Source organism: Meles meles, chromosome 10, assembly GCF_922984935.1.
Source record: "Meles meles chromosome 10, mMelMel3.1 paternal haplotype, whole genome shotgun sequence".
Taxonomy (NCBI): domain Eukaryota; kingdom Metazoa; phylum Chordata; class Mammalia; order Carnivora; family Mustelidae; genus Meles; species Meles meles.
The window spans coordinates 78,576,609-78,602,081 of record NC_060075.1 but is presented as its reverse complement, the minus strand read 5'-3'; positions in this window follow the sequence as shown (position 1 = coordinate 78,602,081).

Genomic DNA, 25,473 nt, shown 5'->3' with positions numbered 1-25,473 from the left:
AAACAACCTGAGGGTTTTGAACGGGCGGGGGTGGGAGGTTGGGGGAACAGGTGGTGGGTAATAGGGAGGGCACGTTTTGCATGGAGCACTGGGTGTTGTGCAAAAACAATGAATACTGTTACGCTGAAAAAATTAATTAATTAATTAATTTAAAAAATTTACTTATTTATTTCTCTGACGCTATCTTGTACAAAACAAGCAGGATAGTCAAAAGTACAAAGGTTTTGAAGGTGGGATTAAGAGATGAAAATAGGCAGGTGTTGCAAACTCTTACACCGGAGGCTAGGAGTGTGACATGTGGCATGTGTGGCATGTGACAAACAAGGAGGTGAGCTAGGTGGGTGGGAGAGGCCACACCTCAAAAGAGCTGTCCCTGTTTCCCCAGTCTCCCCCGCCAGTCTCATCTCAGGGAGAGATGGCCCAGAGCTGTCAGATCGGATTTCCTCAAAAGATGGAAGAAACGTAGAATTCCTGGTATATGAACATCAGAAACTGCATGTTTGAATCTCGGAGTTAGAATTCAGGTGGTTTGTTCTCTCTGAAGGAGTGGGGGGATTCTGGGGAAGGTCTTATGTTTTAATCTGGACTGGTAACATAGGGATGTTTTGGTTGTGAACAAATTTCAAGGACCCATACACTTGTGGTCTGTGACTTTCCTCTCAGATAAAAAGGTAAAAAGAAACAGAATCATTTCAAGATATGAGTGTTGAAATCATAAAATTTCACAGTTTTCTGTAACTATTGTTATTGCTGGTTTTATTATGATAGTAGACATTTAAATGTTTTAATTATAATTCTGCACAGGCTTGTAGGTCGTATTTATTTATTAATCACTCTCATTTGAATGAGAGAGGATTAAAAGCAACTGAACAACATCTGGAACAACTATATAAAACAACCTTAGTGCCAGACCCTTTTTTTTTTTTTAAGATTTTAGTATTTATTACTTCGTGTTGCTGTTCCCTGTGGTTCTTCTGGATCATCTTCTAACCATTTAGCTTCACATACTATCAACTCCAGAATACTTCTTTGTTGCTACTAAAACTAAACTAACCTTATGGCTTTTTCACATGGATTTTTCTTCTGGAGGTGCCTTTTTAACTTTTGTTAATGAATCCATTTCTACCTTGACTTTCACATTTCACTTGTTATGTACTTTCTTGGTTCCCTATCATACTTTAAGATATAAAAAACATTGCAAACCTTTGTGATGAACACCCTTTGATAATGTCCAAATTATATATAGATTCTTGGCATCTCTACAATATGACACAGTGGATGCTGTGACTGATGATGGTTCATCCACCTCAATCATTGACAACTCTGACAATTCTCATATCTTATCAGGAGGCTGGAAAAAATATGGTTACTATATGAATGTTTTTATGGCCTTCAGTTTGAAAAGGAATAAAGTGCTTATAAATAAAACAGCTACAGAAAAAAAAAGCAATCTCTATCTTTAGGTGATCCAAAATTTTTGTTTATCTCTGATCAAAAGAGTCAGAGTAGAATCTAGTCCAGCAAACAAATGCTTTCACCTAACCTAGACAAAACCTAGCAGAAACCTGGACTGAATTGAACCTGGAAGAATGAATGTATGTGTGAGCATGCACACACACACACACATACACACACATCCTTTAAGAATTAAAAGTGAACTTATTCATTCAACAGATATTATTGAACACCAAAATGTGACTTCTTCCCTATGAGACATGAGAAATTTGAAAAACAATGTGAATAAAACATAACTGGTAATGACAAGGAATTCAGTGTTTAAGGATAAACAGTATAGGCATGCACAGTAGAAGAAAACTGTATGTATTAATATGGGAACACTGTAGAGGGGCATCTAATTTAGCTTGAAGATATTAGGGGGGAGCACAGAAGAGTTGCTATAAAATTAACTTTTAAAACATTTATTTATTCATTTCTTCAGAAAACTTTTGTTGAGAATCTACTATGTGCCACAGACTGGTGCTGGTTATATATGGCAATAAAGTAAACATTGCAGTAGATGATTTCTGTTTACACTCCCATCCACTAATTTCTAGTGGATGGGAATCTGATGAGGCAAGTAGCAGAAAAGAAAAGAAATTGCAGAGTGATTTCAGTACAGCTTAAAACACAAGAATAAAGCAATGAGATATTAAGCAGGAGGAGAGAATAGTGATCTTCACATGGAAAACCTGTAGCCCATGGTAGAGTTTGGTGCTGCTAGGAAATCAATTCAAATTCTTTATGTACTACTTCATGCATAGATCATAGTAAGATATTGATTAGTAAGTAGGCATATTTTTATTTCTGATTATTTCTTCAGGAATGATATAGGATATGACAGGAATTATGAGATAAGTAAATATAGAACTCATGTAACAGAATACTTCTGCATCTCAGTATGGAATCTTTATAGGCTGGCATCAAGTTATCTGTCTTTTAAACAGGCTCTACATGAGGCACAGCGTGAGAATCATTGGCTGAGGACCTTAGAACTATATGTAACTATATTAAATTGTGTTCTCCCAGGAAATGGTACTATTTTACAATTGCAAAATTGCAGAAAAATGATGGAGAAGGCTTTCACAGAGTCTAAGTAGTGAGAGGATCTTACTAAACAGTTCAGTTTTCTTCTTGTGGAACCACACTATTATAAAACAATTAGTTTAAAAATGAATAATTTAGATGCTTATTGTGGGACTAGATCTAAATATATTCTGATGTAATGCTTATCATGTACTTCCTTTTCAAAAAGCTTTCAGTCAGGGCATCTGAGTGGCTCAGTTAGTTGAGTATCTGACTCGATTTCAGCTCAGGTCAGGATCTCAGGGTCTTTAGTTTAGCCCCACATCTGGCTCTGTGTGCTGGGTGTGGAGTCTGCTTGTGCCTCCCCCTCTGTTCCTCCCCCAGCTCGAAATCTCTCTCTCTCAAATAAATAAATAAATCTTAAAAAAAAAAAAAAGGCTTTGAAGTGTTTGGGCACAAGAGCACATCCTCTAACCTTGTCTCTGGATCAGTTTGATCATAGCATGTCTCAAGCAGTTCGAGCCCTACAGCATCACTTCCTGAAACCCAAGATATTTGATTGCCAGGGAATTATATTCAAGCTTGTCTGAAGTATACCATTTAAGGTAATACAGAAGATATCTTCCTAAATTGCTACTATGAGAAGGCAGCCATGACTAAGAAACCCATCAAATGAATTTGAACTCTGTCCAAATGCTTTCCATGTGTAAACAGTTTAACAATGAGGTGTCTAATACAGAGCAGTACTTCAGAGAGTAGGCACTCAATAAATATTGCACTACAGGAGTCCATAGAAAAATGGTTCTTGAAAAAGAATGAATCAACTTCCCTGCCATCAAGATTTACTTCCTGAAGACTGAAGATGAAATTAGTGCTGTGTACAGAAGTACCTCAAGAAATCTATTGTCAGGGGATGCCTGGGTGGCTCAGTGGGTTAACCCTCTGCCTTAAGCTCATGTCATGATCTCAGGGTCCTGGGATCAACCCCACACTGGACTCTCTGCTCAATAGGGAGCCTGCTTCCCCCTCTCTCTCTGCCTGCCTCTCTGCCTACTTGTGATCTCTGTCAAATAAATAAAATCTTAAAAAAATTAAAAAAAAAAGAAATCTATTGTCAGGCCCAATGATTTTAAGAATAAAAGGCATAAGTATTGAAACAAAACAAAAACACATAAAACACAAAATGAACACATAGGGATTGAATAACTGACTTTTCACCTAGTTAGTGGTTCTTGAGTTTTTGCATGGATTATGACTACTAATGATACTGGTGTTTGGGATATTCCTTTGTAGATATTTAGAGGCTCTATAGCTTCTGGCATAGATACAATAAATTACAGAGAGTCCATATCTGTATATCTATGTATCTACCCAACTATCTACCTATTGGTCATCTATCAATTGTGTATCATCTCCTCAATACCACCTTTTTCCCACTATCAAGAGCAAGATGTTTGAAAAAGACTGCTGTAAGATTTTTGTGGAAAAATATGTAAAGCACATCTTTGATGGCATAGATATACAAATCTCCCAAGCAGTTGTGATTGGTGAAGTGGTGAGCTGAACATACAGAAACATTTAAAACACTCATGGAAATGGGGCAACTGGGTGGTACAGTTGGTTAAGTCTCAGATTCATCAAGGGTTTAAGGTGGTGATCTCAGTGTTGTGGGATAGAGCCCTTCATTGGGCTGTGCTCAGCACAGAGTTTGCTTGGGATTCTCTCTCCCTTTCCCTCTTGCCTGCCTATTCATGCTCTCTCCCCACCTCTCTGAACTAACTAGGTCAGTAAATAAGTAAATCAACCAATCAATCACTCAGTCTTTTAATAAAACATCCATGTAAGTGAGGGAAACCTCAATTAGCTGGCCTACTGTTCTTAAGAATTCTCTTCTTGGGGCGCCTGGGTGGCTCAGTGGGTTAAGCCGCTGCCTTCGGCTCAGGTCATGGTCTCAGGGTCCTGGGATCGAGCCCCGCATCGGGCTCTCTGCTCAGCAGGGAGCCTGCTTCCCTTCCTCTCTCTCTGCCTGCCTCTCTGTCTACTTGTGATCTCTGTCTGTCAAATAAATAAAATCTTAAAAAAAAAAAAAAGAATTCCCTTCTTGTCCCTTCCTGAGACAATATGTGCTAAATATGTACATACATGCATACATACACACACACACGCATGCATACATGGATACCTGTGATGGATACACTCCAAGAATGCCATCTACATTGACATAAAACTTTCTAGTATGCCTTTTGTTGTCTCTTTATAAGATTATTGTGCTATTAAGTCTTACCTGGCTTCTGCTGCTTTGCCTAAATGACAAATGGATGAATGATAAATTTTTTTCCTGTGAGACTTCAACTCCACCATGGGTTCCACATTCTGGGAGGACTCTTTCACCCTGTCTTTAGCCAGTATCTTGATATTCTATTTGTGTAGGAGGGGAATTTGTGTATGGAGAATCCAGTTTTATTTACTAGTAGTATCATATGTTAGCTAGGAGGGAACAAAGGAACATAGGATGAATATTTAGGGTGGTTTAATCCTTGCAATTTCTATACCTTCTTCGTTTCAGGGTGAGCACTGGCTATACAAGGAAAGGGTGAAATTTTTAGTTGAGGAAAATTGCAACATTTATTATAGGTTTTCAAAGAGTTTAGTGATATTCTAGACATACAAGCTAACAAAGAAGTAGAAAAGAAAAGGATAAGTTGTCTGTCCTATTTAGTTGGAATTATATATTAAAATTTTCAAGATGTGTGCTTCCAATGAGTTGAAAGATTTTATATATATATATATATATATATATATATATATATATATATATGATCTATCTCCTGGAAAAAGCAATACTATTGGTTGAAAGATAGACTTTTATTCTTGATTTTGATGGCTAAATGAAGGGAGACAAGTATTTTAAATATATACTTAGTAATTGTTACTTCTCTTGAATTTTCACAGTCTTAAAAAATGGTAGTCCATATAAAATATTGTAAATAATCAAAATGTTTTGGTCAAACATTTTCATCCAGAAATTACACTATCAATGTCGTGCTTGTTCATAGCTATAGATCAATATTTTATGCCCTAGCTAAAAGCAAAACTTCTTGGAGAGTGAGTTTCCTTCCTGTTAATGGCCCTATTTCCCTTCAACTTATGCATTTTCTTTTCAGGAAACAGATAAAATAAGTAATGTGATTTCAGTCCATTATTCAAAATGACAAGCAATGTTAACAATAATGTTCTTTTTCCCTACTTTCTCTTTCTTCAACTGCAGAAATTAATACTTAAGTGACATTCAGTAACAATGAGTACACCTAACAACCAGAGTCTAAAATTAGTTCAAAATAATATCTTTAAAGAAAAAAATGCTTATTTTTCTTCATGATATTATATTTGACTTAAATTTTTTTCACTGATATTTGAGGATGACTTTTTAAAAATACAATGTCTTAGAGCACTTATAACTAGTTTAGTTATAAAATTAGAGAACCTATATTTTCTGAATCATAGCCTAATATACTCCAAATTTTTAATAAGATAGTAAAAATTGCATACCATTTCTCTTAGAAAATGGACTGAAGAATTTTGTACTTTCTACCACTCATCTCTCTCTGTACTTAAATGGTGAACTATGGTAATATCTATAGCCAAGAATCTAACAACTATGTCACTATTAGCTAACTTGGAAAAAGAGAATCCTAGAAAAACACAGTTGTTCATGTTCCTTGCTCTGTTATATCTAAAGAGCAAACTGTATTTTTCCAAGGTGCAGCAATGTCATAGAACTGAAATTCTATGAAAACTAAGTATTTTGGGGGCACCTGGGTGGCTCAGTGGGTTAAAGCCTCTGCCTTCGGCTCAGGTCATGATCCCAGGGTCCTGGGATCGAGCCCCACATCAGGCTCTCTGCTTGGCGGGTAGCCTGCTTCCTCCTCTCTCTCTCTCTGCCTGCATCTCTGTCTACTTGTGATCTCTGTCAAATAAATAAAAAAAAAAAAGAAAACTAAGTATTTTTTCATATGTCAATTAAATATTTTCTCATATCATACTGAAAAAGTACATTTTAAAATTATTCATAGTAAATGTAAATTAACCTGAAGATATTTCAATAATTTAGAAAAACCTTCTGTAAATATTCCTCTTCCATATTGAAAAGTCAGAACTGTTTTCATAAATCTTGGAATAGCAAGCTAGAGTTTATCCTTTGTAAAGGTTTGCCATAGGGGTGCCTGCATGGGTCAGTTAGTTAGTTTTCTGACTCTTGATTTTAGCTCAGATCAGCAGTCAGTTAGTTGTCCAACTCTTGATTTCAGCTCAGGCTATGATCTCAGGGTCATGGGATCAAGTCCTGCATCAGCCTCTGCTCTCAATAAGGAGTCTGCATGAGATTCTCTCCCTCTGCCCCTCCCCCACCTCACAAGTTTTCTCTCTCTCTCTCTCTCTTTCTAAAATGAATCTTTAAAAACAGAAAAAAGATAACTTCAGAATCAGTGTAATCTCCTATGATGACTTATTTTACATAACACACACACACACACACACACACACACACACACACACACACACAAGATACCCATATATACTTGCTTCTTAATTTAATTAAATTGCATGCGGGGCTCCTGGGTGGCTCAGTGGGTTAAAGCCTCTGCATTCAGCTCAGGTCATGATCTCAGGGTCCTGGGATCAAGCCCCGCATCGGGCTCTCTGCTCAGCAGGGAGCCTACTTCCCTTCCCCTCTCTCTCTGCCTGCCTCTCTGCCTACTTGTGATCTCTGTCAAATAAATAAAATCTTTAAAAAACAAAAACTACATGCAATGAGTGACCAACCATTATTTTTCCTTCCAGATTTTCACAGGCACAGATTTGCACTATTTTTTAGAAAGTGGAAATTCTTCTTTCAGATATTGGTTTGAAAAAGAGTCTCATAAAGAATGAATACTGTTACGCTGAAAAAATAAATAAAATGGGAAAAAAAAATAGTCTCATTATTGACCCACTAAAATTGTAATATTTCTCACATAAAATTTGAATAGTCACTTCAAAAAAGGAAAATAGAAAAAAAATGTTTACTACAATAGAGAAATAACTTTACTAATTAGAGCTAAAAAATTTCCAATTATGGGAAAAACTCAATGTTAGGATTATGGGAGCCCAAAGATCAATATTGAGACTCATTTCATATCATCAGCATCTGCATATAGAGGCAAGTAATTTTCCGAAATTACAAACAGTAATTCAAGACCATTTTGAAATATTTCTACTGGAAACTATTCATTAGCCAATCTAGGAAGAAATCAAGGAAATGGAACTAAAATGTGAATGAATGTTACTGAAGACTAAATATATTAGGTGGACCAAGTTCACAATCCAGGAGAAAGTGTTCACTCTGGTGTTTGTTTATTTGTTTTCTCTCTGAGTAATGTGGAGATGAATTTGGACAATCCTTAGTGGGTAAAGGATTATGATTTTTCTATTTAATTTTGTAGCAAGTACCAGACATATAAACACAGTTCATTCTTGCTCTAATCCATATTTATCACAGTTAGTTCTAAATATCAAACTCTGGTATTACAACTTGAGAAAATGCCACAAGTTTTCACTTGTTTGAAGATCATTTGGGGAAAAAAATCAAGAAACTTGTAGTAGCTTTTTTAGTCAACATATTTTTTATATCTGTCTTACAAAATTTCAACACAAATTTTATCTATTCTTAGTATATTAACTTGCATTGTGAACACTAAAATTGCTAGGTTTTTGTTTCCCTCTGTTGAGGAGTTTTGTGAATGTTTTTAAAGTTTCATCAACAAATTTTGCTGAATTGTCTATCTTTTTTAACTTAGTTTTTTCATCTTTTTAAAAACAAAAACTATTTATTAGGGTATGTTTTACTTTTACATGCATCAACACCTACCTTTACATATATTTTGTTGTTTAAATTCTGAACTTAAAAAATATCAATTAACATAAACTGCAATGCTAACAATCCCTATTATGACATGGTTAAAATATTCACTATTTGTTACTTTATTTAACTATTGTAATTTTCAAAGTTATAATCTGGTTCATAGTGTCAGCCTCTGATTTGTTAGGCTTTTACCTGGGCAAAAATTAATGGTTCATAGATGGAAACATTAACACTTATGGCTCTTCTTATTCCCCCCCCAACTCTACCCCTGGAACCCCAATTTTCAGAGTGGATCTCATTAGTTCAGAACCAGTTCTTACTGTTGTAGGAAGCCTTTATTTTGCTCTATCCTAAAGGATGTGATATCTAGACATTTCTTACCCAGAGTGGGGAGCCTCGCTGCTGATCAAACCCCTTGGATATTTACTACCAAAAAGAATCATGACCCAGGCTTCTGGTGACAGGTACTGGGACTCCCGGATGTGTTAAACCTTTCCTACCTCCAAAAATTTCAACTAAAATTGCTGTCTGCTTTTGTACCCCAGAACCTATCTAGAACTAAAGACGTATTTTAGAACTTGCCCTTAGTTTTAGGACAATCTGTTTCCTTTCCTTTTTATATTTCCTCTTATGAGAAGAAAGTGCTATTTTTCATTTCCAAATTCTATAAAAACCCAATCCATATCTGTTATTTTCTCAGATTAGAAAAGTGGGTCAAATGACGCTTTGAACATATATCAGAATGATGAGACTTTAAATAGAGATTTGTAAATCAGATTTCCTTCCTACAGATTACTTGGTTCAGAGAAGCTCATGGTAGTTTTGAATATAGTGTCCAGCTTTCATTAATATTATATCTATAAATTTTGAGGAAAGAGTCAGAAAAGGATAAGTAAAAGGGGAAGATGGAGGAGAAGAAGGAGGGGGAAAGGCAGAAGGAGAAAAAAGTGGAAGAAGGAAGAAAAGTAATACTCTTTAACTTGCTCTGGAGCCTTTTTGTAATTAAGCTAGTTAGATATTGTATAATTAATATGTACATGCCTTAGATATTAGCCACTGTGTCTACTAAAGAGAAAATGAATTTGGAAGTTAGTTGGCTGATTGCTGCTAATTGGTGGTGCCATTTTTGTAGCTTGTCTCATGTGTTAGCATGAGGGGAAAAGGTGCAGAACTTCATAGTCTTCTCACTTACTGCCTTTGTAAGCAGCCATTGCTGTTCACAGAAAAATCAATAGAAACCCGAGTAAATGTAATAGTTCCTTAAAGATTTCACCCCTTTAACCTACTGACTTTTGAAAAGTATGCTATCTCCATCTCTTATTTCATATAAGTGTGTCTTCAGTTATTTTGTGGTTTATGTTCTGATAGATTATTTCTGCAAAATGCCACTCCTGATCTTTTTCTTGTTCTCAGACTGAAATGTCTTTGTCTATCCCATCACTTCTTATTTCATCTCTTTTACTGGGATTGTTGTGATAACAAGTGCTAGCCAGCTTCTGTAGATTTGATTGACAGGAAAATTGAGAAGGTGATTTGGGCCAGCACTAAAAATAACTTGTTAAATCTCTAAAGTGCCAGAAGACCATGGTAATGTCCTCTGAAAAGCTGTTTACTTTAAGCAATACGTGTTTAATTGGGGCGTTCAAAGAAAGGACAGCCTCATTTAGAAGAACTGACATAAAAGTTTTCAGCTTTATTTATGCATTAAAACAAGCTTCATCATTTAGATGAATGTAGCAACCTTAAAGATAGGCTAAATAATAATAAATAATTATAAGTCAGCTTCAGATATTTAGCCAATAACTATTACATGTGTGAAGTAAGTTGAGTGACTCTAACATACTTTCAGTTGTTTCCTTTCCTCTTTAATTTACTTCCTTTTACATTCATTTTGCATTGCTACAAACAACTCTGAATCAAAGAACACAAAAATAAATAGCAACTTCAGTCTCAATGAGACAATGTGAAAAAAAAAATCCTCTGTCCTCTGGAGGATGTGAAATGCTGTGATTTCTGTGAACATCTCTTCTCAGTCACTCTTGGGCTTCTAGTATGACTCTCCTGAGTACTTATTTCTCAAGTATATTAGTTAAGGGTTTTGTGTTTTGTTTTCTTTTATTTTGAGTATGTAATTATCCCAACTCTTGTGGCTTACATCAACAAATAATTTTTTTTCCGAGTCTATGAGATTACTGGGAAGTTCTAATTTATGTATTTACTTATTTAGTAATTTACCCAACTTTTGTAGCAACATGGACGGGACTGGAAGTGATTATGCTGAGTGAAATAAGTCAAGCAGAGAGAGTCAAGTATCATATGGTTTCACTTATTTGTGGAGCATATCAAAATCAAAATATTCTTAACATGTGCTAGGCTCCAGAAATATATTGGCAAATGTAAAATGCATATAGCATGTAGCCTACAGGTTGAAGATTTTAGTATCTTCATCACCTGTGAGAGTTTCATCTCACATACCCAGTGACATTTAAAAGGTATAAATGACAGATTTCTGATTCTCTTAATACAGTCTTCATTATACAGGATCCTATATGCCTTTTATTTGAAGATGGTTAAAAAGTAAACTCTGAACTACTACATCCAAGGAAGATGTTTAATTCTACAGAAAATTGTATCCATGCTCATAAAATTGCCCAATGAAAGAGTCATTTAAGGATTTGACACAAACATTTTTTTAAAAAGAAGTAGTTCATACAACTCCCTTTGATTCCCCTTGGCAAAACAGGTGTAAAATGAGTGTAAAAGCAAAGTAGAATATCTGGTTATAAAAGACAGGTCATTGTAAGGGTCACACGAAGCAATGGGAAGGATTTTTTTTAATTCAAAGAAACTGAGCAAATACATAAACATGTATGTCATTTCTGGCCACGGCTTTTAGGAAGTAAGTGAAAAATGTAAGCAAGTCATTGAATAAATAGGAACAATAGCAGTTTCCTGTTAAATAAGCAAGAAATTATACTTGGGTTTATTTGCCTACTCTGAAACTAAGTGGTTGAATTGGAAAGAATTTAGAGTTGGAAGCCAAGATGATAGTCGGTTTCTACCATGGTTTACCTGCATGTTATAAAATTATCATTTAAAAAAAAAATTATCATTTTGTGTCTTTTTTTCTCATTTATAAAATGTGGAGATTAAGTTCTAAATGATCTACGATTTCTAATTTTAAGTCCCATATAATGTTTGAAATGGCTTCCCATAATTTATTAAACCATGGCTATGTATTAATAATGCTTGCCTAATATTTATTGAATGTTTGGGTAGAAAAGATATATTCCTTGTTATTATAATGGATTGTTATGACAAAGCAAGCATGAATATAATTTTAGATAAGAGTTTTAAAGGCAAAACTCACTGTTGATCTTAAATCTTTGTTGTTGTATTATAAATCTGCTTTTACCTTTATTATATTAATATATTATTGATATTATTAAGATAATAATATTATTATATTAATATTATATGATATTAATATACAATATTATATTATATTAATTATACTTTTACCTTTATTTATTATATTAACTTTTATTTATTATATTAATATCTCATGTTTGTTTTTTAGTATAATGATATAATGTATATATATAATTATTATTAACAATAATGCTTTTCTGGAAAAGTTATTCTCATCATCACTGCTGAACTATATTAAATATCACTAACTAAAATGTCTGCATGGACAAGATAGCATGAATTTCATGAATTTATAAATCAAACAAGGTATATGGTAAACGGGATAGGTGGAGATATTCTGAACTACTGGGTAAAGGTTATGCATAACGGATTTCAAACCAAGTTTCTGGTTTGTTTTTTTGTTTAAATATTGGGACTTCTAAACCAAACATGTCTGATGACAGAGTCAGATTCATATACTACCAGTTATAACCTTTATTATATGCCTCCCTACAGTCTCAGTCATTCCTTTTTGGCTTTAATCAAAGTGAACTAGCATTTTTTATATGTCAAACACCATGTGTGGCCTTCAGAAGGTGAAACTGAGCAAGATAAAAGCTCATTTCTAAGGAGTCTCAGATTGGCTTTGCCTTCTGGGTTTTTTTTTTTTTTTTAATTTATTTATTTGACCGAGAGAGATCACAAGTAGATAGAGAGGCAGGCAGAGAGAGAGAGGAGGAAACAGGCTCCCTGCTGAGCAGAGAGCCTGATGCGGGACTGATCCCAGGACCCCGAGATCATGACCTGAGCCAAAAGCAGCGGCTTAACCCACTGAGCCACCCAGGCGCCCCTGCCTTCTGGTTTTGATATCATCGTCACTCCAGCACTTTTTGTTCATTATTCATATTTTTTTGGCTCATACCTTTTGTTATATTTTGCTCATTAATCCCTAGCCCAAGGTGAGACAACCTGTCTAATCACCTACACTTATAATTTTGTATGAATAAAGGCATAAAAGGCAAGCCAATGGCTGTCCTATAGATGAAGGCTGTTTGATAGGCACATAAGCCCCAGTGGTTGTCTATTGATGATTCCCTATTCTATTCCATGCAGTGACTTTTACAAAACATTGCCCATCAGTATCTTCATTATCTATGTTACAATATCTACATCATCTACATTACTCAGACATGAGATATTAACTTAAATTTGTCTCATGAATTTCTGCCTCCATTTTTTTTCTGTATTTTTACCCATTCTTTCTGTTTCTAAGCTATCTATGAAACAATATCCTTTTTATTGGTAATTTGTCCTATTTATGCAAATACTTTACCCAAAGCCATGCTATTTTTTTGAGGACTCCAATTCATCAAGAAGCCTGAAATTTTGTAGTCAACTGTTTTCTGTCCCCATTACCTTTCTACATACATACTCCCTGCAGTATTGCCCAAGGTAACACCCGTTAGCAATCTGGCTAATCTCCAAATGATCTTTCTCATCTGTTCTTCTCTTATCAATACAGCTTTCCTTAGGCACCTATTTAGCTCAATTTTTCCCCATTGACATATAACTTCATTCCATAGAATATTAGTTTCTATTAAAACTTTCTCTTGAAGTATTTTGTAGAATGTTGATACAATAATTTCTAAGTACAAAACATTTTCATAGAGTATATGGTGAGATAGTTACAGAAATTATAAGCTCTCAAAAATAAGTAGCCAGGTAATTTAAGAGCATTTATATCTAGGTAAACCATTGTTTAAAAGCATAAATTTGTATTCGTTAGTCTTATTTCAGAGATGAAAGGAAAGTGAGAAATCAGTAGATCTAATAATGTCATTAAATATTTGAGGAAATCAATTTCTTTAAGAAATTTAATATTTCTATTGGCGAGTAGTGGAAACCTGGTGTGCTTAATAACAGAAATACAATAAATGTGTCACTAGAAAATAAAACAAATACACCCCTGAAAAAATACAGCTGAAACAAGAAAAATATATAAAAATTATTTTTCTCTTCTGGTTAATTTATGGAAATTATATATTTAAGATAACATTTATATTATTTTTAAATTTTTAAATATTTTTAAATATTTGAAAGACTTATACTAAAAAAATATAGAGGCTAAAACCATATTTGGCATGCCAAGATAGTTAAGTATTTATGGAATGTTGTCCTAGACATCTTTTGTGCTCCATTTTGTCATATATAGGACACAAATTTTTGGTCTGCATGTATTAATGAGGATTCTTACCTTTGTTCAGAGCATCAAATTAAACTGGTTTAAAAATAATTTATTATTTTATTTAATTAGGGAATGCAGAGAATAGTATAGCCTTAGGGATGTATGGATTCAGATACTCAAAAAGAAGAGACATCAATTCCTCAGTCTCAGGCTGTGCTTTCTTTTCCTGTGGCTTCCTTCTCAGGTATGATTCCATTTTACTGATGTAGTCATAAATGGTCAGAAGAAACTCCAGGCTTATAATTTTATCAATATAATGAACTCAAGGAGAGATAGAAGCAAAACTCTTGAGATGGAATCTGATTTGCTTTCGACTAGGGTACACAGCTACATCTGACCTAATCACCAGGAATAAAATAATGAAATACATGGGCTGGTTAGTCAGGATTGGATGTTTGTTCATGTTTGGAGATGAGTATTTCAAGCCCCTTTCAATTCACTGGAAGTGAAAATGAGAAAGAGAACCAGAGTATTATTACCAGAAAGGCCATGAAAATTGGTAAGGCAAATATACCAGGTATCTATTATTGTAACTATAGAAAGATCTTGGAAGTTTTCCTTACATATCTATTTTTTGAAACAGTTTCAGAAGAATAGGTGTTACTTCTTCTTTAAATGTTTGCTAGAATTCCCCTGGGAATTCCAAGCCATTCGGCCTTGGACTCTTGTTTGTTGGGGAATTTTTGATTACTGATTCAGTTTCCTTACTTATTACGGGTTTGTTTGGGTTTTCTATATCTTCCTGTTTCAGTTTTGGTACTTTATACATCTTTAGAAATGCATCCATTTCTTCTAGATTGTCTAATTTATTGGCATATAGTTGCTCATAATATGTTCTTAAAATTGTATTTCTTCAGTGTTAGTTGTGATCTCTCCTCTTTTTTTTATTTAAAAAAATATTTATTTGGGTCCTTTCTCTCTCTCTCTTTCTCTTTCTTTTCTTTTTTTTTTTTTTTTTTGATAAGTCTGTCCAGGGGTTTATTGATCTTATTAATTCTTTCAAGGAATCAGCTCTTAGTTTTGCTCTCTGTTTTACCGTTCTTTTGGTTTCTATTTCATTGATTTCTACTCTGATTTTTATTATTTCTCTTCTCCAACTGGGTTCAGGCTTTATTTGCTCTTCTTTCTTCTGCTCCTTTAGATGTAAGGGTATGTTGTATATCTAAGACTTTTCTTGTTTCTTGAGAAAAGTTTGTCTTGCTGTATACTTCCCTCTTAGGACTGCCTTTGCTGCATTCCAAAGGTTTTGAACAGTTGTGTTTTCATTTTCATTTGTTTCCATGATATTTTAAAATTCTTCTTTAATTTCTTGGTGCACTCACTCATTCTTTAGTAGGATACTTTTTAACCTTCATGTGTCTGAGTTCTTTCCAAATTTCCTCTTGGGATTGAGTTCTAGTTTCAAAGCGTTGTGGTCTGAAAATATGCAGGGAATGATCCCAATCTTTTGGTACCAGTTGAGACCTGATTTGTGACCCAAGATATGATCTATTCTGGAGAATGTTCCATGTGTACTCAAGAAGAATGTGAATTCTGTTATTTTAGGTTGGAATGCTCTGAATATATCTGTGTAGTACATCTGGCAGTGTGTCATTCAAAGCCCTTGTTTCCTCATTGATCTTCTGCTTAGGTGATCTGTCCATTGCAGCAAGTGGGTGTCAAACTTCCCTGCAATTATATTATTATCAATGTGTTTCTTTAATTTTGTTATTAATTGGTTTATATAATTGGCTGCTCCCATTTTAGGGGCATAAATATTTACAACTGTCTGATCTTCTTGTTGGATAGAGCATTGAAGTATGATATAGTGTCCTTCCTCATCTCTTATTACAGCCTTTGGTTTAAAATCTAATTTATCTGATATAAGAATTGGCACCCCAGCTTTCTTTTGGTGTCCATTAGCATGATAAAGTTTTCCCACTCCCCTACTTTCAATCTGGAGGTGTCTTTGGGTCTCAAATGAGTCTCTTGCAGACAGCATATGGATTAGTCTTGCTTTTTTATCCGATCTGAGACCCTGTGTCTTTTGCTTGGGGCATTTAGCCCATTTACATTCAGAGTAACTATTGAAAGATATGAATTTAGTACTTACATTCAGAGTAACTATTGAAAGATATGAATCGAGTGCCATTTTATTACCTGTAAAGTCACTGTTTCTGTATATTGTCTGTTGCTTTCTGGTCTGTTACTTTGGGGCTCTTTCTTCACTTAAAGGATTCCTTTTAATATTTCTTGCAGGGCTGGTTTAGTGATCACAAATTCTTGTAGTTTCTGTTTGTCCTGGAAGATTTTATCTCTCCTTCTATTTTAAATGACATCCTACTTGGATATAGTATTCTTGGTTGCATATTTTTCTCATTTAGCACCCTCACTATATCATGCCAGTCCTTTCTGGCCTTCCAAGTCTCTGAAAATGGGTCTACAACCAGTCTAATGTTTCTACCCTTGTAGGTTAGGGACTTCTTGTCCAGAGCTGCTTTCAGGATTTTCTCTTTGTCTCTGAGATTTGCAAACTTTACTATTATACGCTGAGGTATTGACCTATTTTAATTATTTTGAGGGGGGCTTTTCCTTTGCTCCCTAGACCTGAATGCTTCTTTCCTTCTCCAGATTTGAGCATTATTGTGCATAGTATATATCATATAATGTATAATATATATATTATTAATAACATATGCTATATATTGCTAATTTATTGATAAATTAATTGATAAGTGTATTATATGAAATATGTAGTGTATTTGCTATATTATATATTATTACATATCATATTATATATTATAAATACCACAATAATATAAAATATATATTAATAAATATCTAATACCAATTAATAATTAATACATATTAATTATCAAGAAAAGTAAACATTGGAAGGATAAAATAAACTCTCACAGTGCATTTGTTCTAGTATGAATAAAAAAATGGGACTTGTATAGGAATACGTTTATTTTTTGATAATTTACACTTTTTCTTTCTTCTTTTTTTTCCTTTGCAGTTTCAAGTTCTTATTTAAATTCCAGTTAGTTAACATATAGTTTAATATTAGTTTCAGGAATAGAATTTAGTGATTCATCACTCACACATAAAATTCAGTGCTCATGTTTTTAAAAAAACTCTAGATTCTAATGAAATAGAATTATACCTTACTAAGTAGCTAGGTATTATTCAATCATATTGTTTTGTCACTTTGTTAAGGTACCTACCACAATATTACTTAAAGGCAAGATGCAATGCAAGGTTCTAAGCAGTATTTCCTACTGTAACTGCATGAATATTCTAATTTCTATCTTAAACATATATTTTCATTATGAAGCTGACAACTTTTTTATTAGAAAACAAAAGTAAGTAAAGCCTGATTTAATTATGTAAGTGCTCATTACATTAAAATTAAAACTTCTATTTCAGAATATAGCTGAGAAATAAAACTCAGATCAAAAATTACATTTTGAAGACTTCTTTGTGTTAATTTATTTTTTGTTTCAGCATAGTTGACAGGTACTGTTAGTTTTAGATGTACAGTATAGTGATTTGGCAATTCTATACATTATACAGTATTCACCATAATAAATGTAGTTACCATCTGTCACCATACAAAGTTTTTGCAGTATTTTCACTATATTCCCTATGCTGCAGTTTTCCTTATCACTACTTATAACACATTTATTTTATTTTTGTATCTCTTAATCCCTTTTATCTATTTCACCCATCCCTCCCCTCCGACAACTGCCAATTTGTTTTCAGTATTTATGAGTCTGTTACTATTTCTTTGTTCATTTGTTTTGTATTTTTTAGATTCCACATATAGGTGAAGTCATATGGTATTTGTCTTTGACTTATATCATTTAGAATAATACTCTAGATCTATCCATGCTATCATGAATGGCAAGATTTTATTCTTTATAATGGCTAAATAATATTCTATTGCTTATACCACACCTTCTTTTTCCATTCATCTACTGATAGACACTTGGATTATTTCCATATCTTGACTATTATAAATAATGTTGCAATATACATAAGGATATATAAATCTTTTCAACTTAGTGTTTTCATTTTCTCTGGGCAAATACTTAGTAGTGGAATTGCTGGATCATATGATAATTCTATTTTCAATTTTTTGAGGAACCTCCACACTGTTTTCCAGAGTGACTGCACCTGTTTACATTCCCACCAACAGTGCAAGAGAGTTCCCTTTTCTCTACACCCTCACCATTTCTTGTCTTTTTGATACTAGCCATTTCTGACAGGTATGAGTTGATATCTTAGTGTGCTTTTGATTTGCATTTCCCTGATAATTAGTGATGTTGAACATCTTTTCAAGTGTTTGTTAACCATCTGTGCATCTTCTTTGGAAAAATTATTTAATGATTTAAAATTATTTAATACTGTGTATTCTGTAGTCTTCAATCACTTAGCTTTTGTGTAGGTATTTTTTTAAAAATATCAAAATGATAAAACTTAGTAAATTTTATTGTCCTTTATAATTTCAGTATAATTTCTATCCCTACAAAATCATAAAGCTCTGACTGTAATCCTTTTGTGGTAGCCATTGATGAGATTATCTCATCAATGTTAAGTAATTACCATCATTTTGTTTTGGTATAGGATCAGTTTTGACAGCAGATGTCCTGCATTAAAATAAATATGTGATATTTAGAGAAATGTTCTTCTCTTTCACTATATTCTACTCTTTAAAAAATAGTCTTCCTAATGCAGTTCATATTTTGAAGTTTGAGATAATGGAAAACAATATTTATTTTTTACTGAGAGCAATAAAAACTTTTATTTCCACTACTTTCAAATTTGTTCTGCATTTATTTTAAAATACTAGGTACCACCCATAGTATTTGAGTATTCAGCTATGCAAAATTTGTTGATGTATCTGGTATTCTGTTATTGTTTTTGGTTCTGACACATTAAAAAAGAAAGAGCATATAATGTTTGCATAATTCATTTATTAAAAATAAATCCTGTTTATTTATCAAAGAGAACAAATAATTCATATGCCAAAAAAAATTGCTTTCGGAAATAGGAGCTGATAAGTAAAAAAATTTTTAATGATCTTACGATACCCCTTCTGAAAAAAGCAACTGGTATGATTTTAATTATTTCTTTTAACCATCATGAAAATAATAGCACCCATGAGTATATCAGAAACCATGAATTACCACATGTAAATAATTTACTTAGTTTTCCTTTAGGAATATGATTTTATTTCTCCACATTATAAATATGATGAATGGTATGTCTTGTCTTATGTGTATATGTCTTCAATGTGTATGACCCCTCTGATACAAATGTTTTTACTTCATTATTTTTTTGTCTCCATAAAATATAAGTTACATTTGCTGATATAAATTCTATATAAAAGTAATTGAAAAACTATTTTCTTCAGGTATCATGTTGAGAAATGTACATAGTTCTTGATTTCTGTAGCAAAACTTCAAGTATGAATTACAATTCCTCAGATGAGGAAATGAATGTTCATAGAAGCCAAGCAATTTGTCTCAGTTAATAGAATTACTAAATCTTAACATCAACATGATAAGCCAGACTTCACTGGCTAAAATCTGCATTCTTCCATGTGCCCCCTTTCCTCCATTCTCTCTCTCTCTCTCTCTCTCTCTCTGCATACACATACTGTTGACCTAAATAAAAAGGTAAACTTACACAAACTCAAAAAGATGAGTTTACTTGGGAATATTATAGCATTTGCAGTACTAAAAAAGAAGAAAGATGTTAAATCAATAACTTCAACTTTAAAACACTGGGGAAAAAGATAAAATGAAACCTAAAGCAAACAGAAATCAGGAAATAATAAAAATGATTAGGATGGAAATTAATAAAATAGAGAGTAGAAAAATATAATAAATCAACATAATCAAAACTAGATTTTTGGAAAGATGAACAAATTTGACAAACCTTTAGCTAGTTTTACCAAGCAAAGAGAGTGAAAGAAAAAGAAAGCAAGAGAGAGAAGACTAATTACTAAAAGAATAGAAGACTAGTTACTAAAATTAAGAATGAATGAGAGAACCTCATTAGTGACACTATGGAAACAAAGAGGAATGCTATAAAAATAGGGGAATGCTATTAAAACTACATACCAACAAATTAGATAACTTAGATGAAATGGACAAATTTCTAGTAAGATGCAAAGTATAAAATGTGACTCAAGAAGAAGCAAACAATCTAAGTAGACCTAATGAGTAAAACAATTGCAGTGGCAATTAAAACTCTTCCAACAAATTAAAGCTCAGGCAAAAAAAATAGCCTCATTATTGAATTCAGTCAAACATTTAAATATGGATTAGCAGCAAACATTTTCAAACATTTCCAAAAAACAGAAGAAGGGACACTTCCCCATGGATACTATGAGTACAGTATATACCCTAATAACCAAACCAGGCAAAAAATAAGGGAAAAAAATTACAGATCAATGCCTTTAAAAAATGCACAACAGAATAGTAACAAACCAACTCTAAAACATATAAGAAGGATTACACATAATGACAACGTGGAATTTATCCTAGAAATGCAAGGTTGGTTTAATATTAAAAAAATTGAGCGGTGCCTGGGTGGCTCAGTGGATTAAGCTGCTGCCTTTGGCTCAGGTCATGATCTCAGAGTCCTGGGATCAAGCCCAGCATTGGGCTCTCTGCTCCGCAGGGAGCCTGCTTCCTCCTCTCTCTCTGCCTGTCTCTCTGCCTACTTGTGATCTCTCTCTCTGTCAAATAAATAAAAAATAAAATCTAAAAAAAAAATTGATCAATGTAATCCCCATAGTAATAAAATAAAGGAAAAAAAAGGAAAAATCTGCATGATTATCTAAATAGACTCTGGAAAAAATATTGGCACCTTTTGAACAAATAAATAATATTCAACAAATTAAGACTAGAAGGGAAACTCCTCGTTCTGATAAAAGGCATCTATGAAAAATTCAGAGCTAGCCAAGGGTAAAAGATGGAGTGTATTTCTCCAATATGCTCTCCTGCCACTTCAATTCAACTAGGTGTTCTGGGGAGGTAAATAAATAAAATAAAACTAAACTAATATAAAATAAACTAAAATACAAGTGACCCAGGGGCACCTGGGTGGCTCAGTGGGCTAAGCCTCTGCCTTCGGCTCAGGTCATGATCTCAGGGTCCTGGGATCAAGCCCGGCATCAGGCTCTCTGCTCAGCAGGGAGACTGCTTCCCACTCTCTCTCTTCCTGCCTCTCTGCCTACTTGTGATCTCTCTCTGTCAAATAAATAAATAAAATCTAAAAAAAAAATCACCCCGATAGGAAAGGAATAATTAAAACAGAGGCAATGATCTCTTATATGGAAACTCCTAAAACACAGAAGAAACTATTAGAAGTTACTTCTTAGTTCAGCAAAGTTGTGAGATAAATATCAATCTAGAAGAAAAAAATCAACTTCATTTTTATAGAGTAACATAAATAAAATTATGAAAACTTTTTTATTTACAAAAATTCCTAAGAGTACAGCTGTGAGGTAGTACAGGAAACACTTGTTTAGTTTTGTAAGAAACTACATTATTCTTTTCCACTTGGAAAAAAATTTAGGTTATTTATTTTTGAACATCAAATTATATGCTGAAGCTTATTTCAAGGTACACTTTTAGGAGCTTGAGGAAAAGTAATACACAAAGTACAACATTCCTTTGTCATAGAGCACTCATTCATGTTTAGGGAGACAACACAATAAATGAACAAATAAAATGTATCAGTTCTTAAAAAGTGCAATGCAAAAAATGGTAAGTGAGGAGGAGGAAGAAATGATGGACCTTGGGACCTTTTTTATAGTAAGGTCAAAGAAGACCTTTGACAGAGGATACCTGTAGAAATGAACCTTGTAAATTATAAAGTTTTAAAATTTCATATTCCCTGGTTCCTCAACATCTCAGTGAATGGGTGCACCACTGTAATAAGGCCGGTCTTTGCTACAAGTTCCTCTCCTTGCCTTCCCCAACTATGACCTTGTGACATTCAAATGTACCCATGAAATATGCGCCTATCTTTTTCTTATGTACTCTACCTGCCCCCCAATAGAAGCACTTACCTATGGGTCCTTATGCTGTCCTGACTCCCTTGGAGCTCCTCCCACATGGTTTCCTGCCTGCTGTACCTCCCTTTCTAAGACCTGTGAATATAATAACATTTTAACAGTAATATTTTAAAAGATCACTATTGCTATGCAATAGAGTAATCCTAAAGTCAATGGATTATTGAAGATATTGACAAAATTGAAGTGAAATCATCCTTATAACAGGATGGTTCTGGCAGAAATGACAAAGTGCTTGCTTACTGAATGCATTTATAAGGGTCAAAAATTCAGAAATAGCAAAATTAAAACCACTAGATCACTGAAATAGTAATCAGTAAGAGTTTATTATGCACATAAAAAGTTCGTGAACTGGTAGCTCTCAACTCAACAGTGGAATGAGGCTCAAAGGTATATTGTTACAGGGCAGCTCATGTAGAAAAATGTGGAGGCTGTTAATTCCTTATAGTGATTGGTTATACCATTATCATTTCCCTAATAATAGGGAAATGGTTAGAAGTGGTTACTTCATGCTAATTTGGGGGAATAGCTTAAGTTGCCTTAATGGTATTCAGAGGTATTTACTAAAGATGACCCACGTTTCATTTGTTTTGCAAAATTGGCTAAATTAAGTCTTGCTTATGTGGCTTAATTGATTTTGTCTGCTTGGGAATTTTCAACCCTAAATTCCATTTTGTATTTAATTTTAACGTAACTTAGAATTAACAGGATTTGCTGTTGGCTTGCATCTGGAGGTATAAACAAGATGGGATTGGGAGGGAGACAAACCATAAGTGATTCTTAATCTCACAAAACAAACTGAGAGTTGCTGGGGGGGGGGGGGTCGGAAGAGGGGGTGGGGTACATTGGGGAGGGTATGTGCTATGGTGAGTGCTGTGAAGTGTGTAAACCTGTTGATTCACAGACCTGTACCCCTGGGGATAAAAATACATTATATGTTTATAAAAAAAATTAATAAAATGGAGTGTAGACAGATTGCACTTCATTTTCTTAATGAAAAGCAAACGGGATCTGTTACTATCTGCCTCCTATTAATTTCTCCAGTAAAAGGTCATCACTTCTTTCCTAAGATCATCATCATTAGAGTCCCTGCTTCTTATCTATTCAGATAAATACATGCAGAAATGTAAACTGAGTGTGATAATGGCTGAATAGTGGCATTGATAAAAGAATATACTTTTTTTGTTTTCTGCAGTCATTTTTTTTGTATGTTAAGATCATATACTCTTCAGTTCTTATCATGGTGTTAGAAGCAATTACAGAAAATATCTAGTATTGTCAAATATTAATGTCTATGCCAGTGATTTTCAAACAGTGCCATCACAGCAAGGGAATGAGCTTGTTGAGAAGGGGAGTGCATGATGGGCATAGCCCACAGGGAGTTGTTAGATGACAAGGTGGTGATGGGTAGAAAGGAGGGAGAATGGTGTGGAACAGCAGTAACAGCTGAAAAATTTACTGAGTATGGGCTCTGCTCCACTACAATTAATGGCCCACTGTAGGAGAACATGTACTTTGATTAGGTTTTTTTAGTGATTCTTTGATCTATCTCATTCTCTAGCTCTCTCGTGAGAAATGATAGTAAGCATTATGTGAGTCAGCTTCCCAAGGGTAAGAAATGTTTAAAAAAGAAAAACTAACTTTCTAAAATGGAGATCAAAGTCCTAACTGTGGCCTCATTAACTGAATGCTCAACAAACTAAGCCTCAAACCAGGCTATGGTTTCTGTAGAAAATGAGAATACAATCAGAATGACTTCTAAAACTTAAGAATTTGCTTGAAGTTTATAGGTGTATATGTGTGAGAATTGTGGTGTATGGGCATTTCCGCCTAGAGACTGTAAATTGACATTGTTGTTTGGTTCAAAAAAAATCAATGGGGATATATCTTCCAAGGGTTGACACTCTAAAGCATAATAATATCAACAGGTCAGGAAACTTCTATTATCTTAGTCTAAATTGATCTGTCTTAATTGAAGCTCAAAGGAATTATCAGAGAAACTCCAGGCACTATAAGGGATTAGTCAAAAAGGATTGAGGTGCCCCCCCCAACTTTTCATTTTTAAGACAATATGTTTCATATCTGCGGCCTTAACAAGGAGGCCAGATGGTGATGAAAGTAAGTGACCACACTTTATAACATTGGTGATAAAGTCTTTCAAATGAGACAAACTCTAGCCACTTTGCTGCCTTTTATACATATCACTTTGCCACTTGCTGGAGTTTGCTGGAGTTTCCGGCTTTCCTGTTGACCTGATTAACTTCATTCAGTATTTAAATTTTATTTATTTATTCATTACTTGCTTCTGCCAATTTCCCAAAAGGATTTCAGGTAAGCATAACTGGAAAGGCCTTTGCAGAACCTCCGGCATTGTTCCTGCTTTTAATTTACAAATCACTGATACATCTGTATAGGATGGTTTTTTCGTGTTTCTAGAATTTTGCATTTTATAAACAGTATTTGTATTTATCCTGAGATGTTCTCTCTGCATATCTGCTTGTAGTTTTGATGTTTCATTTGGGATCTTGAATTTACATGTTCTGCATATCCATATTTCTTACTTGTTTGGTGGCACTTAACCTACTACCAAGAAAAAAGAAACGTTTTTTAAGAGTGAAATTGTTTTTGAAATATAATCTCTCTGACCAAAAATTATGTAGTACTTGAGATATTATTTGATCTTATTTAATTGAGAATGTTTTTGGAGAAAAAAAGAAAGTTGAGATCATAGCGCTCAGGCTAACATCTGAAGTAAGCTGTCAACTCTAATGAAGTATCATTCTGTGAATTTAGACAGGTGGAAGCTGCCGAAACTCTGTTTATATATTGTAATGTGGACTGTGGTTCTCAGACTAACAAAAGTGAGAATCTCCGATGGTGCTTGTTCAAACACAGTTTGCTGGGCTCCACACACAGTGTTTTGGAATCAATACTCTGGCTGGGTCTGGGAATTTGCTTTTCTGTCACGTTCCCAAGTGGAGGTGCTGTTACACATTTGAGAACTATTGGTATAGTAAATTGCACCAAAGTTTAAAATAATTATTTAACTCTTAAAAATTTCTTTTAGATATAAAAAAGCATGAAGTCTGAATTTTTTTTCAGTTATACTACCATATAGTACTCTATATAAGTTCTTTTTAGGGTGTCTATGATTGTTGGTAGCAGAGTACAGAGAGGAAGAAAAGGTTTGTCAAGACAGAATTCTAGGGCGCCTGGGTGGCCCAGTGGGTTAAAGCCTCTGCCTTCGGCTCAGGTCATGATCTCAGGGTCCTGGGATTGAGCCCCACATCGGGCTCTCTGCTCCGTGGGGAGCCTGCTTCCTCC